The 16,887-nt window shown below is 39.2% G+C and overlaps 1 long non-coding RNA gene and 1 other non-coding gene across 2 annotated transcripts; both read left to right on the top strand.

The window, feature by feature from the left end:
- The first annotated feature begins 5,947 nt into the window (after positions 1 to 5,947).
- Positions 5,948 to 8,901, top strand: LOC148725015 (uncharacterized). The gene is made up of 2 exons (XR_015991204.1): positions 5,948 to 7,009; positions 8,019 to 8,901. It is a non-coding gene; the product is annotated as an uncharacterized LOC148725015 (long non-coding RNA).
- Positions 8,902 to 15,015: 6,114 nt separating this feature from the next.
- Trnan-auu (transfer RNA asparagine (anticodon AUU)) lies at positions 15,016 to 15,088 on the top strand. The gene has a single exon. It is a non-coding gene; the product is annotated as a tRNA-Asn (tRNA).
- Positions 15,089 to 16,887: the final 1,799 nt, after the last annotated feature.

The following is a 16,887-nucleotide window of genomic DNA, read 5'->3' on the forward strand; positions in this document are numbered from 1 at the left end:
GTCTGTGTGTGAATGGGACGGCGTTTCAGATGTGGTGAGTACGCCATTTTTTAAATTTCGCGTCGTGCACAAAACGTGAGTATGTTTTTGTTTTTGGAGCTCAAATTATTCATTTCTTTCACCGTTTCCGCTGTTCTTTTGTATAATCTATTTTTAACAGTGCTTGTTATTTCATAAATAGACGATGGATTCCAGTTCCGAGTAAGTAGACTCCACATGTTTTCCTTATTAACAAAATGGAAAAATTTATCATGTTGAGCATCAATTTATCATGTCACGTGAGAGGTCGGCTGATGTAAGTAGAGTGTAGTTATAATCAGAAGTCAAACTCTCAGTCTCTACAGCGAGCCTAATCAAAAGTTTTCGAGCGCTGCGATCTTTCTTTTGAAGTCCCGATACATTTTCCTCCTGATTGCCATGTTTTACCAATTTATCCATGAATTGGCAATTTACTGGTTGCTCTTATGCCGTTTCCGCGGCTTGAGAATAGATAGTTCGGAGATGCTTGTTTTCTGGATAATTACAGCAATATATTTATTTCTCGGCTTACCTTTAAAGTGATTTGAGTCTCACGTAATTAAGACTGTCATATTTATTATATTATCCATGTAAGTTTTATCACACTACAAAGAATACTCATTTTGAAAACCTCCATTACATTAATTTTTTTTATACTTTATCAGAGACCAGCTAAGTTCAGGAGTTTGATTATATTTCGTCAGGTAAGCCAAGAACATCAACCAAGAGAGGGATATCGTATTTTTCGAAGCGAAAATCTGTCTTACACTCAGCCTTTCATTTATCTTGCAATGTAAATCTTTCATAATTCCAAAGAGGATACTGTGGATTTTTCAACTTGTTAGCATCATACAACAACAGAAATTCATCCTCACTGATGATTTCCTCGCAAAAACTTAAAAGAAGTTCGTCCAGCGCTTTCCAGAGAGAACGCCATTCTCGACCAAGGGGCTGGAAAAAGTTCGCGTCTTGTTTATTTTTTCTCAAGTCTAAATTCCCGCGCAAAGAACGCCGTTCTCGCCCCAGGCCTTTATATGCCCTGAAGTCCTAGAAGAAGACGCCGTCCTCAAATCTTTAAGGTCTCTATTTACTTTAAAGGGCCACGCTCAACCAAGATGCATTGCGGTAGGGGTGGCTTTTCTCAGTAATTTCTGTATTACAGAAAAGGAAAACCTACCGTGTGTGTAATTGCTGGTTAGCCCTATCGAGGCAACAGCCTATTCTTTACAATAGCGAGAAAAAGCCAAAATTTGTCGGATCTAAGATCGGAATCATGCGCAGTCGATTGCTTTTTTTATATCCGAGGGTGTTTGTGATGACACGTAAATGCACGTGGAAATATCGATCGATTTCGAGCAAAAGCTGTGTACACCCGCTCTGCTTGTAATTAAGGACACGATAAACGACACACTGGAAATACATCTACTAAAGGTTTCCTGAGTCTCTTAAACCGAGTTCTGGTATTTGTTATGTTCTTTGGCCTATCTCAAAAAAATTTAGGGGCTCTGTTGTTGTTTCACAAAAGCCCTTTAAAACTAAACTAGTTAGAAAATTGTGATTCTCTTTTGAAAAGCCACACCAACCCCTATTATACCGTTTATTTCAAATTGTATTACCAGTATTTCCTTCAAGCTCTGACGCCAGCACCTACTTTCACATTGAAACTTCTAGTATTATTCGATTAGATCTTTAAATCTTAATCGGGAACCGGCTTTTTATACCTTCGTCTGGTTTCTTCGTGTGTCTATCGTCTATTACTACGTATTTTAGACGTTTCATTCCGCGTTCGCTATCATGAAGCCATCGGGGAAAAAAACATCGTCCTGCACGACAAAAAGCCGCCGTATTACATGGCTGACTAGATAAATTCAAAAGTATGGAGTGAGCGAAATACAGCTTTGGGATTTGGCAAGAAAACGAGCATAGAGAGTCTGCAGAAGCCCAGCTGCAACACAGCATTTCGGTGGAAAGTCAAATAGAAAGCTCCTCTCGGCCTCTTGGGTGACCGACGGACGGGAGAACGGTTACAATCCATCTCAAGCCTAATCTCCTGTAAGGTTTTTAAATTCCCTTTCACTCGCGGTGGGACAAATTCAGAGATACGTTTCTCTTTAATTTCATCTTGAAATCCCATATTCTTTATGCACATCTAGAAACGTTATGAGTTTTCATTGAACGTGGAGCGTGACGAATTTATTCATAGAAGGCGTAGCGCTTCTCCTTTTTACAGAATCACGCGAGTATAATCTCTTGTCAGAATATAGCCGTTTCCCCGTCTAACAAATTTTTCTATTTGTCTTTGGTTCTCTTCCACAGACAGAAAACGTCTTTAATTCATTTCCTCTACCATAGCGATTTAGTTTTGCTGAGTGATCACACGCTGTTTATATTTTTGTCATGAAAATATTGGCAAAAGCTACTGCCGTTGTTTCGGTGTGTGCGAAAAAGTATCAAGTTCTCGGACAATAAAAATAAAACAATGGCGTAAAAAGCGCACTGGTTGAGCGTGGTCATTTAAGGTTTCTTCCCACCTTTACATGGCGAAAAATTCGTTTTTTCTTTTATTGGACAAGACTGAAGTTAGACATTTTACCTAACAACAACATCAACAACAAACGTTTACAAAAAGAAAAATTTTAAAATCTCAAAAAACCAGCTATGAGAACGATCCTTCGCAGCAAAGCACTATTTGAGCAATAGTGAAAATCAGACCTGAAAAAAATTTCAGGCCTGTACGGGATTCGAACCACTGACCTCTGCGATACTAGTGCAGCGCTCTACCAATTGAGCTAACAAGCCAACTGGGAGCAGGCCATCAAATTAATTCGATATAAACCCGTAGATGATAAATCAAACAACAACAAACATATGAAACATATGTGTGAACTGCGGTTATGAGACGTATATGAGAACGATCCTTCGCAGTAAAGCACTATTTGAGCAATAGTGAAAATCAGACCTGAAAAAATTTCAGGCCTGTACGGGCCTGAAATTTTTTTCAGGTCTGATTTTCACTATTGCTCAAATAGTGCTTTACTGCGAAGGATCGTTCTCATATACGTCTCATAACCGCAGTTCACACATATGTTTCATATGTTTGTTGTTGTATGATAAAACTGCGGCGAAAAACCGTTGATCTCTCTAAAAAATCTTTTTTTGAATATCGTAACCGCCTTTCGCCATACATTTCTTTCTAGCGGGCTGCAATGTTTGCCCCGTGGCGATCCCAGAGATCCTTGCGCAAACGCAGAGGTCCGGTTACTGGCAACTCATTCATTTTATGTTATTTGCATAGTTTGTTTACATCGCGCACTTGACAAAATTCACACGTGAAAGTTCTCTGCTGGTGTGAAAGTCTTTTCTCATGGATAAAAAACACAAATCAAAATTAGAGAGGAGTCCGTGGGCAAAGAAAAAGAAAACAGGCCCAAAGAGGAGAGAAATGACCCCATTTCGTCAGGAAAACAAACCAGTCCTGGCATTCCTCTCCATGCTGGCTTCCAAATTACGAACAAAGAAGTCGCCATCAAATCTACATTTGTTATACACAAGGTTAAACACGAAGTTTCCTTTCCATAAGCAAGTACCAGCCTTGATACAAAACATGGGCAATCGCCTCAAATCTGTGTCAAAGTGTATCAGGAAGTTTTTAATTTTGAAATATTTTTCACGTTGTGTCCATTTACGCAACACGTTTCGCATAATTTACGTTACTCTAACTTTAGATGCGTATATCTAGACAGCCTATCAAAATATCGGAAGGGCTAAACACACTGTAGTTGATTGATGCCTTGTGAATAAGACTGCGCAGCCATTTTTCTCGTGCAGCGGGATCCGATACCCGGTAAATTCCGATCAGTAGAAGGACCTTCGGTCGTTGATACTCCCTACATTACAAATAACGCCCAAATTGTATTTTTATTGTAGACTGCATTTATTAAACTTTCTTTTGATGTATAGTTCGTTAGGGTTTTCTTGAAACTAGTGCGCGTACGATTTTTTCTCGAAGGACACCGGCCCGTGAAGGTGGGAAGTAACCTGAAAATCCTACCTGCATACGTACCTGTTTCACATGTGTGAATCGAATCACATGAGCAATTTTCATTTTTTATCCTGATTTCTGAGTAAAAACTGAATTTGCATACATTGATTTTTTTCGTTGAAAGTAAGTTCTGTAAATGGTCTTCTTTCACCGGAAATGATGATTTATAAAAATGAACTGGCCATTGTGTTTGCCGGATCTTTCGGTTCTTAAAAATGTTAACTTTTGCCTGGTCACGCGTTACACGTGTCAATGAAGCAATTTTGGGGCACCTATCTCGAACTGACTGCATACGGAGCTTAGGCCCCTCTCAAAAAAATAGCAGACAAGTACAATCACGCCAGATTCTAGAGTCACTGAACTGACTCGAACGCACTTTAAGCTTTGATAACCCGCTCTAGTTTATTTTCTAAAACCATAATGTTTTGTTAGAAAACCAAGACATTCCATTACCGAAGAATATACTCGCAATTGTATATATGAGCTTTATTCGATCTGAAATTAAATGTTCAATACAATCTTCTTGACTAAATAAACTAGTGGTAAGCAAAACAATCAAGGAGTGAAGCGAAAATAATTGATATAAAAGTTTCCAATAATCAAAATGCCATGCGCTCAAAAACCAGTCCACGTACTATAAGAGCTCATAGATTTTATATAAATCGAAAAAACTGAGTTGATTGACGATATTATTTACAAAGATTATGAACTTACTTCAATAGAGAGTTTTCTTAACTTTTCTGGATCGGGATAGCCGCACGCAGAGTAATACGTAACCAGTAGATCACTGCAACGAAAGGCGACTGACATTCTAGCAGCTGATTGGCGATATCAATATTGTAAGATTCAAACGTGCGTGACCTCTCACGTAGGCGTGTTACTCTTGTTTAAATTTTAACCCTTAATCTTCATGTGACTCGTTTGATTACACTTTTAAGTTCTCGTTTTTCGATATATAATATTTAAGTGTTGGTCACGGTCTTTGTTACGGCAAGTTCTTGTTTTAAATCATCGGTTAATGGGAGGAAATATCTGTAAGTCGTTAGTCCTTTTTTTGTTTTCATTTTTTTTGTTAATTTTCTTAGATCTATTACTAGAAGTTTCAATGTGAAAGTGGGTGCTGGCGTCAGAGCTTGAAAGAAATACTGAATCCACAGAGAAAAAGGCTTTGACTGTGAACGAGATCTAATGAATTTCTCTTTAAAATCATCTCTTGGCTGGAGTCTACTAACACCTGTAAAACACTGTCGTAATTTTACAGGTGTACAGTTACAGCTTCTTTCAAGGTTAGAAATCCTAGTAAAACACCACCATTTTAATAGCAAAATGCCTTGAACAATAAATGAATAAAGGAAAGAACTGCTGCATAGAGAAACGCTACCCGAAATGTTAAAAGTTAAAAAAAAACAAGTGATGGATGATTTGTTAACCAGAAAAGCAAAGGGGAGGGGGTGTTAGTCTTTTTGGCTTTGTATTTCTCACGACTCGCGATTATTCATTGAGTGACATCACAGAGGTCCCAAGCTCACGTCTCGAGGAAAAGCGGAGGATATCTCATAAAAGCGTCACGTGTTGTGTGACATGGTATTAAATCACGCCAGCAACCATTGAGAATTTAAATGTGTTATAAGGAAGAGTAAGATGTTTTAGGCTTGCTTTGCCATCACTGTTTTTCGTCTGATAACAGGAAAAGCAATGATGGCAAAGCAAGCCCAAAACAGCAGAAATCGCCAAAAACCACATCGGACCCACAGAGTGAGTAAGTTTTATCAGTCTTACTTGTAAAATGTTCATATTTCGGAATATTTAGTGTTTTAAATGGACCACATTCCGTTCCCCATACTATTCCTTAGGACGCATTCAAATTCTCAACGGTTGCAGGCGTAACTAAACAGCGCGTCACACAACGCGTGACGCTTTCGTGAAATAATCCTTCGGTTTTAAGAAGTGAGCCTGGAATGCCTGTGGTGACATGGTTTCGACTCACTGCGCCTTATTTGCACCTCCGAAAACCTTAGCGTCTGCAAGTCATTCGATCGCTATCTACGTTTGGTGCGGTTTTAGTTGAAAACTCTCATCTAGTTTACTGATAATGTAAGTCAAGGTAAAAAATATTTGAGACTTTTTTCAAGAGGCAAAAATCTCTGAACGTGCGGCCAGCATTTTGTGTCGAGGCATACTGTCGTCCAGGTCTAATCGCTCGCTGCAATCGCTCATTCGTCTGTCGCTCCAGCTTTCCTTAGAAGAACAGAGGATGGAATATCCATCTCTAATACTCAGTTTAAACATTGCTAGGCATACCTTTTAAACGAAATCGGCAGAGAGACGTTCTCTTGATTACTTCAGAACGGGAAAGTAGATAAATTACGACCACATCGAAACGATGCATGGACATGAAAATCTCTGGGAATTTACTGGGATTAGGATTGCTCAATATAATATCTTATTTCATCCATATTTGGTCCCTGGTGAGCAACTGGGTCAGTTGCATGAAATCTTCTGTGCAAAGTTAAAATATGTAGCTGGACCAAACGTTTTGATTTTCCCGTTATAGAGAGCATTCATATGTTGCTCTCGGTGGGGAGGAGAGAGAATCGGGATCAGTTTGCAGGATTCCCTGCACCACCCGTGACACCTTCTACAGTTTTCATAGCATCAGCAATCTGGGATGTCACGCAGCTTTCCTAATATAACGAAGTCACTGATTTGAGTCGGAAAGTTGCTTAATCGAAATAGCGCTTTATACTATTACTAAAAATAGATTTTGTTACGTGATAACCTGTGAGACCCCCCCGCACAGACTCAGACAAACATTGCGACCAGCTTAATTAAAGGAAATGTACGAGCGAGAGCTGTAAAATTAAAACAAAACGACGGAATATTTCGTCAAAAAATGACTTGGCGTTCTGAAAGGAAGGGGCATGGTTGGTGCCAAACACTGTTGTTGGGGTGAGTGTAAGACAGACTCAAGATATGCAGATAAATGGCCAAAATCACTCAAAGAGTGAAAGGAATTAGGGAAGAAAGTATTCATTCCTTTCCCAAAACCTTCGCGAGACATGGCAAAGTGCAAGCGTTGGCTGGTGGCTTGTTCGCATGAGTTTTTTACGGAGAAAAACATAACAAGAAACACTTAAGTTATATTTGTGCTCTTCACTGGCCCGGCGGAAAAGGTCCAACAGCCGAATTTCCCGATCCACTAAAGGCAAATCTAAGACCAGCGCAAGTAAGTTGAGCACATGCTCCTTAGAGGAAAGCACCGAAAGAAAGAGAAAATTCAGCGTCAAAGAAACAGAAATTATTCAATGACAACTGCCTGAACATTAACTACATAAACTACATAAACTACATGAACTGGCATTTAATAGAAACACAATCAGTATTGAGCGAAATATACAAAAATCCGCCGCTCGTATCTTACAAAAGAGGGCGATCGCTCAAAAACATCCTCGTGAGAGCCAAACTTTGAATAGGTTATTCTAAACACGCGCTGGGGAGTCGTGTAGGCCTGTCAACCCCCTTTTTACATTGTTTACATCAGAATTTTCTTGAAAAACTTTGTCAGCAAACCATTTTCCATGATCGATTGCCGGATCAAGGGTGTGACAATTCTCGCATCTCACACAGTCTGTACAAGTTCTTCTCGTTTACCGCTTAATTTTAAGCCCCTACATTTTAACCACCGTTTTAGCTGGTCTACAGTGTATTCTTCCGGTTCTCTTTCAAATTTGGAGCCAGGAACGCCGTCCTCTTCGGTCAGAACTGTAAGGGAATAAGCGAACTACTCGCCATTTCCCTTGTAACTCTCAAAGAAGTGGAGTTTGTTTGTCTGAGTCAAGCGGGGGCTCTAAAATTTCATGACGTCATTAGTATAAAGCGCTATTGATTATATAGTACTTAACTTTCAGCACTTAAACTATTCAAGTTATTTCAGTTCGATCTGATCATTTGATTTCAGCGCAGTCACCGAGAGGAACAAGGTCAATTTTTGACTTTCGAATGATTTCCAAGGTAATCGAAATTTGTTTCGCTAAAAGTGTATGAGAATCACGTGATGTAGAACATTGATTAGCATTTAAGCTTTGTACTTTACATCTCATTTCAGTCAGTAAATGATTTTCAAAAGGAAAGGTCTAGTATAAGTTGCTGACCCGAAATTAAACAAGCCTTAAGCTAACCTGTAGCCAACGGCCCGCCACAGAAGTAAGTAAAATATGATTGTTAAATTATGTTTAGAGCTATTTTGGAGTCAAATCATTATATGAGAATTTAGTCATACATAGATACAAACGGTTTTGTATTGTCCTTTTTTCAGATCGAATAATTGCAATATCGTCAATAAATAACAATCAAATTATACGATTTGTGGGGGATCACTTCGTCGGCATTACTTCCTACGCGGAACAAAACTAACTTCGCAAGTAAGCTGAAGTTAAAGCATTTACAAGACAGTGTCGGAAACATAGAGACGCTCCCACGCGAGAACAAGAATTTCTTCACCTTTGAAACCAGATATTTCGTTTTGTTTGTACAGTGAAAGTTGATTGATTAAATTAGTGATTCTCATATTACCTACATGTAAAGAAGCGATTACACATTAGACACACAACAAACAAGTTGGAATTACGCCTACGCTTGGTTTATTATAACGAGATGCTATTTTCCTATGACGTTATTGGTTATTAATTAGTCAGTTAGAATCTAAGAAGTCTTACGACTGTACACATATGTAGGTTTTAAAGTATTAACTTTGTAATTAATATCTGTTTTAGGCTAACACAACTCCTGAAGCTATTAAGCTTTAATCTCAGTAGTGTTAAATAAAAGGTTTTATTTCAATACTTTCTTTTGAAACCGAGCCAGAGCGCTATACTTTTAAGCATCGAGTTAAAACTTAAATGCAAAGGATGAACCGACTTTTTAACTGAAGGTCAGAAAGTATTTTTCATTTGATCACGTAACCAGGACAGATTTTTAAAATTATTAAATTTCCCTGGACACTCAAAGTTCGTTATTGAACAGTTTTAACTTGTGTCAGTGGAAAGCTTCAGGTCAAAATCTTCTTAAACAAGAGAAGATAGAGATCCAAAGGGTACAGAGCAGTCTGCTTCTAGTTTTCTGAAAGCAGTCATTAAAGTGAAAGTTACTCCAAACGTTCTAAGGGCTCCTTTTGCAGAATCTTAATTTTTTTCCGCTGAAATTAAAGTAAACTGCTAAGGGATTTTCGCAAGAAAGTAGCAAAACACTGGTTTGGTAACTGCAGACTTTGTCATTGAGTGGCGGCCAAAAATATAGGATATAAGCCAGGAGTTCACAAGATGTTGTGAAATGCTTCTCAAAACAATCAGCAGGATGCTTTTCTTCAGGTGAAATTCGATCCGATCATTAACAGAACAATGAACAATGAACAATGAAGTGTGTTGCCAGTTCTTCTCTTCCGGCAGCCCAGGAACACATGTTTGCAAATTTCTTGCCACTTGAACTTGAAAATTATATCAAAAGAAAATACTCAGGAAGACGGGAAAATACCCACACACTTTGAAAGGTCGACTGATATTTGGTGATTGACATTGTACAGAATCACGTTTGAAATATATATCCCATGAAATCAACGGAAGAGCGTAACGCGCCCGCGAAGGTCTAGAGTGACCTTAGATACAACACTTCTTCTCCCCGATCAAAACGCAAGAAACTGTTTATTTTGTTCATCGGCGACATGATCTTACTCGTAAAAATGAATTTGTACGTTACTCATCGAACTGATCTAGGTTAGACTAACATTTTTCAAGCCGGATTATAAAGTCGATTGAACTTTGTTTGCACAATTGCAGAATTTCGCGAAGTTCATGTTGAAGAGCCCCAACCTTACCTGGCACTCAATCTAGAGACTGGCCCAAGACAGACGAGAGTGTAGAGCTTTCGTTGCTGTCCTACATCTCAGGAGGCATAATGGGAAAGATAGATGTTGTGATATGATGGATTTAGCTGGTTTACTGATTTGATGAAAAGATGCTAATGATAATTCTTTTGAGGTCGACGATAACTCAAATGGCGTGGATAACAAAAAAAATAATTGAATGCCGGCCAGCATAGAAACTGGAACTACCTGAATGCTTTAGGAAAGGATTTCCTGGCCTCAGATTTGGAGTAATTGACAATCCATGCTGATGATGTACACAAGAAGAAAAGTCTCTCCAAACTTCCAATTGTTTCAAATTTAATTGAACTGATAAGCCATACTTGTTAAAACTGGCGTTCACTAAACTTTCCTCTAATCGCTCTACCGTGACTCGTAATCTTTAAAGCGGTACATGTCCGAACAGGTATTTAGCAACCTTAACATAATAGAGCGCTATGTTTTCACAAGACTGACATTTTTGGCTTTGGTTCATGAAAAAAAAAACATGCCAAAAAAAACAAACGACATTTCTTTATCAAGCGTTGTGCAATTACTCAATGACAATTAGCACGATTTTTCAGAGTTCAGGTCATTCCACTAATGTTTGTAAGTAGTGGGACGTTCTAATGTTTCCGCGTCTTTCAGATAAACCTCATCAAAATTGGTTAATCTGAACCTATTCCACCACTTAGTAAGCGCTTTGTCTGATGAATAAAACTTTTCACTTGGGCGTAGATTTGTGCAAACACAACACAGATTACAAGTGTGTCCCCAAGCTCACCTCAGTGAACAGAGCTTAGTTTTAGTGCAGAAGAAGGCGAGCAGAACAAGAAGAAGAATGGTGTTTAACCCGTTATTTCATTCGTGCTTTTTGATAGCACCTGTCTCGCCCCTCCCGCTTGCCTCATGCTACCCCTTACCCGCTAAAACGGAGATAAATTACGTCTTCTCTGCAGACTAGTTTATCGAGCGAGAAATTTGAAAAGTCGCACACACTGACGGGAGGTCGGAAGCGATACTCTTACACGTTTCATCGTAATGAAACGAGCATAAGCTTCGGCTGCAAGGAAGCGTTACACTCGTGTGACATTTGAAAGGCTATAAAGAAGTTTTTGCCACTCTTACTTTGTAGCGCAGCGAAGTACTCTGAGGATTCCCACTAATTGCCCCTCAGCCAACGGAATGTTCCTTTATGATAGTTTGTATGGAAACTAACATCTACTTGCCAAGGTAGACCCAGCCATACCTTATTAGTCTGGATTGTTCCACCCGTTTTGGCCTAAATAAACGCTTTAGCTTAAAATTACGCTTTGGCAACGTTTACCAGCACTGTTTACAACCGGATAATCATATGCACAAGGAAAATATTTGGCTCGAGGTCAGGGCGTACAAACCGAGTACAGAGAGGTCCGTGCGTCATGAACGAGAGTCAAGTATTTTCCCATCAGGCCTTCCCAGTGCATATGATTATCCGTTATAATTTGGCTAACCCAACTCATTCAATAAGTATTTTATCATGTGACCACTGATTAAAAATTCGAAAAGTTTGTTTAGCTTAAATAGGACGCGATAGACTAGCGCGCACGAGAAAAACCATCGGAAAAAAAATTACAACAAAAAATTTTCATTCATCTTTTTCGAGTCAGAACAACAAAATCATAATTTATCGTTTATCTTACCCCTCACCATTGAAGACCTTCGTTCGTGGGTTCTGTTCCTCAACTAAGTGACTTAAAGGCCTGTAAGTGAGATTGACCAATTTTTCAGTAGTTGACACAGATAAGCAATTATTGAGCAACATTTTGCTGTCTTATTAGTCAACTGAGCTAAAAGTTTAGGCGATGAAAACTGCTCCCTTATTGGCGGGGAGTAGCAACAAAATTCCTGAAATGACGTGCTGAAACATGGAACCTACCTGTTAAATGTCGCACGCAACATTAATTAAAGGCATAGGCTATTTGCAGCAGTTCACTGCATCTAATATGAATATTTCCTCTGTTACTTCGTTTATCCTCACTTCAAAGTCACATGGAATATTTACAGTTCTTAGGCCTGTAGGCGTAGGTTCCTACAGATGCCAGAGGTTGAAATTCAAGGACTTTTCAATGACTTTGTCAGCCAAATGTTAGAAAATTGAAGGACCACTTTTGGAAAGGTTTGCTGAAGCAATTTTAAAACTATTTAATATTATTTCTCAGCTTTTCCATGTAAGTACTGTAATTTTCAACTTGAAAATCGCTAAAGAAAGAGCATTGCAAAAATCAAGCCATCAGTCCTCAAATTCAAGTACTGTTAAGGCATTGAATTTTTTATTTTTACATTCAAGCATCTTCACGGACTTTCAAGGCTTTTATGAACTCTAAGTAGGTAATGTATTTGCCTTTAACTGCAAGGAGAGGGGAATTTTTTATCTATTATAGGTACTGGTTCATAGTTTGTTGCCAAATGTTCACCCAAGGGGAGTTTTCGGAAATCAGTAGATTGAAGCAATATTACTGTTCAATAATTCATATTACGTATGATGCATGATTCTCGCATTAGAGAGCGCTATTTAGGCAATAGATAGATAAATACTTTATCATAAACACCTTGCAGCCATAGGCTGAATTACGGAATATTTACAAATACAGATGATAAAAAAAGGAGGTATAAAATATTACAACTTCGTCGTTAAGAAAGAAGGAAAATTATCTACATCTTATAAATATGGCTAAAAATAAAACTGTTCTTCAAGCGCTCGGTTTTGCATATGGGGAGAGTGAAATCACTTTTGCGCCTCAGTGCGTATCTACAACTCTTCCTTTGGGAGAGGAGGCTGTGGAGTCTATGGGTGGGGTTACGGACTATCTCATCAAAAAGATAAATAAAGGCTAATAGTTTCGAAAGAAACTGTTTGGGGCTGCGTCGGTGGGAGTAACGAAATAATTTGGATATATAAACAAAGTTGAAATGGTAAATTGGCCACCGTAACGATTACAAAAGCTGACGTTTCGAGCGTTAGCCCTTCGTCATTCGCTCCGACGAAGGGCAAGCGCTCGAAACGTCAGCTTTTGTAATCGTTACGGTGGCCAATTTACCATTTTAACTTAGTTGATATATCCAAATTATCTCATCAAACAGATAGGTTGAAATTTTTCCCTCCTCTCGTGAAGTTTCGGTAGGCCAGCTGTTTCTAGTGCTACAGGATAGATGATTCTGAGTGCTCCTCTTTGGATCCGTTCCAAATCTTCGCTGATGTAGTTTGGTAGAGAACGGTGGAATACAGGACTTGCGTATTCCAAGACGGGCCTAATACATGTCACATAGAATTGCACAAGTTCGCTTGGTGCAACTCCGGATCTCTTGAGTTGTCTCAAAAAGTAGAGACGAGAGGAACATTTTCTACTTAGTTCAGAGGTGTGCATGTTCCACTTTAAATCGTGGCTAATGGTCACGCCTAGCAATTTGGCACTGGTGACTAATTCAAGGGGTTTGCCATTTAGGGCTAGGGGTTCAAAATCGTATTTGCTGTTAGAGAATCCAATTCGTAGTTCTTTGCACTTGACCTCATTCAGTTAGAATCCATCGATACTCGCTTGTTTTGAAAGGTCATCCGCAGCTTCTTGGAGTTTGCTCTCACTACCCTTAGTAACTATTTCGGAACAAGGTGTGTCGTCCACGTATTTCCACAAGTCAGCTGGGGTGTCCAAATCGTTAATCATGATGAGAAATAACCAGGGACCTAATTTTGTTTCCTGGGGGACGCCGGATGGTACAGAGCGCCATTCAGAGTGACAATCTTGAGCAAGTTTAACTCTTTGTTTCCGGTCCATCAAAAAGTCAACAATCCAGCTTTTGGTTTGACTCGGAATATCATATTTTGCTGGTTTTTGAACGAGAACACTATGGTCGATAAGGTCAAAAGCCTTACGGAAGCCAAGTAGAGCTACTCTTGCCGTGGCACCATTTCCTTCGGTGTTAACAAGCCAATTATGCGTCATGTTGACCAGAGCATGTGTGGTAGACGATTTGGGAATAGATCCGAATTGGCGAGGGTCGATACTTTGTAACACGGCTGGTTTAACGCATTTCTCAACAATGTGGTCTTCAGCGAGTTTGGACAAGATAGGCGTGAGAGAAATGGGACGGTGGTGCTCGTTAATATCATTAATGGGCCTTTGTTTTGGGACCGGGACTACATCAGCCTCTTTCCAGGAAGGTGGAAGGCAAGAATCGTGGAACGAGGAGTTAAGGATCCCAGAGACTGGTCCCGCCAAGAGATCAGCGTTTTCTTTTAATAACCATACCGGGATGCCGTCTGGCCCTTGTGCTTTGGAGGGGTTGAGTGCAGACAGTTTCATAAAGGTTGACAACTCCGATATCGTATTTACGGCATGACTTTCGTTGTTGGTTTGTGGTGGATCAAAAGGATTATGGGTAAGAGGTTCAAAACTCTGCATTGGAGTCAGGAACGCCGAATTGATGTAATTCGCCAGATCACTAGGTGATCTGGCGAATAACGAAAATCAGACCTGAAAAAAATCAGGCCTGTACGGGATTTGAACCACTGACCTCTGCAATACTAGTGCAGCGCTCTACCAATTGAGCTAACAAGCCAACTGGGAGCAGGCCGTTAAGTTGATTCGCAATAAACCCGTGATGATAAATCAGATATGATGAATATATGAAGTTCATATCTTTTGAACTGTGGTTATAGATACGTATGATGCACGATCCTCGCAGTAGAGAGCGCTATTTATGCAAAATCGAAAATTAGACCTGAAAAAAATCATGAATCAACTTAACGGCCTGCTCGCAGTTGGCTTGTTAGCTCAATTGGTAGAGCGCTGCACTAGTATCGCAGAGGTCAGTGGTTCGAATCCCGTACAGGCCTGATTTTTTTTTTTTTTTCAGGTCTGATTTTCGCTATTGCATAAACAGCGCTCTCTACTGCGAGGATCGTGCATCATACGTATCTAATACCGCAATTCAAAATATATGAACTCATATATATTCATTGTATCCGATTTATCATCACGGGTTTATTACGAATCAACTTAACGGCCTGCTCCTAGTTGGCTTGTTAGCTCAATTGGTATAGCGCTGCGCTATTATCGCAGAGGTCAGTGGTTCGAATCCCGTACAGGCCTGATTTTTTTCAGGTCTGATTTTCGCTATTGCATAAATAGCGCTCTCTACTGCGAGGATCGTGCATCATACGTATATTTACTGTTTGTAAATAACTTACAATATCAAAAGCGCCAGTAGAATATGGCCTGTTCGTATGTTTGTTTTAGACATCATCAATGTTCATTAATTCTGTCAACAAAAACTTAATATCTTTCTTGTCTTTCTTATGAAAAGCATTTCGCCAAATTTTACACCCTTTGGAATTGAATTTTCCTTTATCACGTTTTTACTTCCAGCGTAAAATTGACAAACGAGGTGATTATGGCAACAAATGACGCAATCCTCGACTAGTAAGAGCGCGTGTATCTCTACAATCATTGGAAAAATTTTACTAAAAAGTTATACTCTTTTTATAATCTCTTTCTTGGATACATTTTTTTGAAATTTTTGTACATACAATCCTGGTATCATCCTTTCACCACCGCCCAAATTCCGACTTTGAAATCATTGTAGTTTGAAGCAACAGGTGTTTATCACTGTATCTATGTAAGAGGAAATGAAGTGCCATTATTTTCTCTTGGTCGGTGCAAAGACCACGAGGCCACAAAGCGTTGACTCGAACTACACAGACTAGGCCATTTTCAATATATCTAAATTCAAGCTTCACTCCAAGGCCAGGAGGGATGAATAATTAGTTATTTTTGTTTTTTTCTCCCAAGCCTCTGAGCCATGTTAGAATTTTAATACTTCGAAAATTAATGGCCTATTGCCCTGGTGAGTGATGGCTCAAACAATGTACCACGTAGATAAGAGGACCTGTCCATTACTTTGATCGAAGAAAACGAAGATATCGGAAAAAGTTGACCCGTAAGGGTTTGGAGTAACCTGACTCGTTTTCAATTGATATCAATAGTTTATGATAAGTTTCTAATCTCTCGGTCAAGGCAGTTGCCTACCGTACCATATTTCAGTTCGTGCTTGTTCTGCATATTCCCCACAAGACCTGGAGAATCAAAGATTGGGTTCAATATATCAGACGGATACCATTGGACCTTTCGCACTGAGAAGTTCGAAACTATCTATGTCCGAACTCACCAATTAAATATAACTTAGAGCGTGGCAGCATCCTTGCCTTTGCTTTCGTCTAATAAAGAAACGTTTTATGAATCGCTGAGCCTATAACAACATGATTGTGGTTCTCATAGGTTTTGGAAAAGCGGAAGTTCTTGATGAGCGTAGTTTTTGCTGCCACTTAATAAAACTAAACTGTCAACCAGGAGAAAGAAGGTGCCATTTTATCTTCAGTTTCGTAAGATTCTCTCGAAAACTTGATCTGAACCGTGGTTTAAGGGTTGCCTTGGAAAAATACTCATCCTCTTGATGTGTAGGTTATTTTATTTCACTAGTCTAAGAATAATTGATGATAAATAATTTTCTTCCGCGTTCCTTCCCGTTCCCCTCTACGACGAGAAGTACATGTACCTGTTCGGCTATTTATCAACAGCAGGTGTATCATCTATTTGATAATCCTTCACAAAATTTTATTGATCGATTTAATAGAAATAATTTCCAGTTTTACCTCATTAATTTCACCGCAATATTCTTGTCTAGCGCGTAAAATAGCCAAGGCAGTTTATGAACTCTCCATAATAAGGCACACCGGAAATATCGTTTTTACTGTACTGTTCCCTACCTTATTTCTGACTGTTGTTTACCTCGAGGTTCTGTCGACTGGACCACTCTTACTGGTGTATGGATCAGACGAAAACTAGAATAAGCCAATATTTTTGTTCAACAACCGATTTAGATGATGTTTTAT

This window comes from Stylophora pistillata, chromosome 8 (genome assembly GCF_964205215.1).
Source record: "Stylophora pistillata chromosome 8, jaStyPist1.2, whole genome shotgun sequence".
NCBI lineage: Eukaryota > Metazoa > Cnidaria > Anthozoa > Scleractinia > Pocilloporidae > Stylophora > Stylophora pistillata.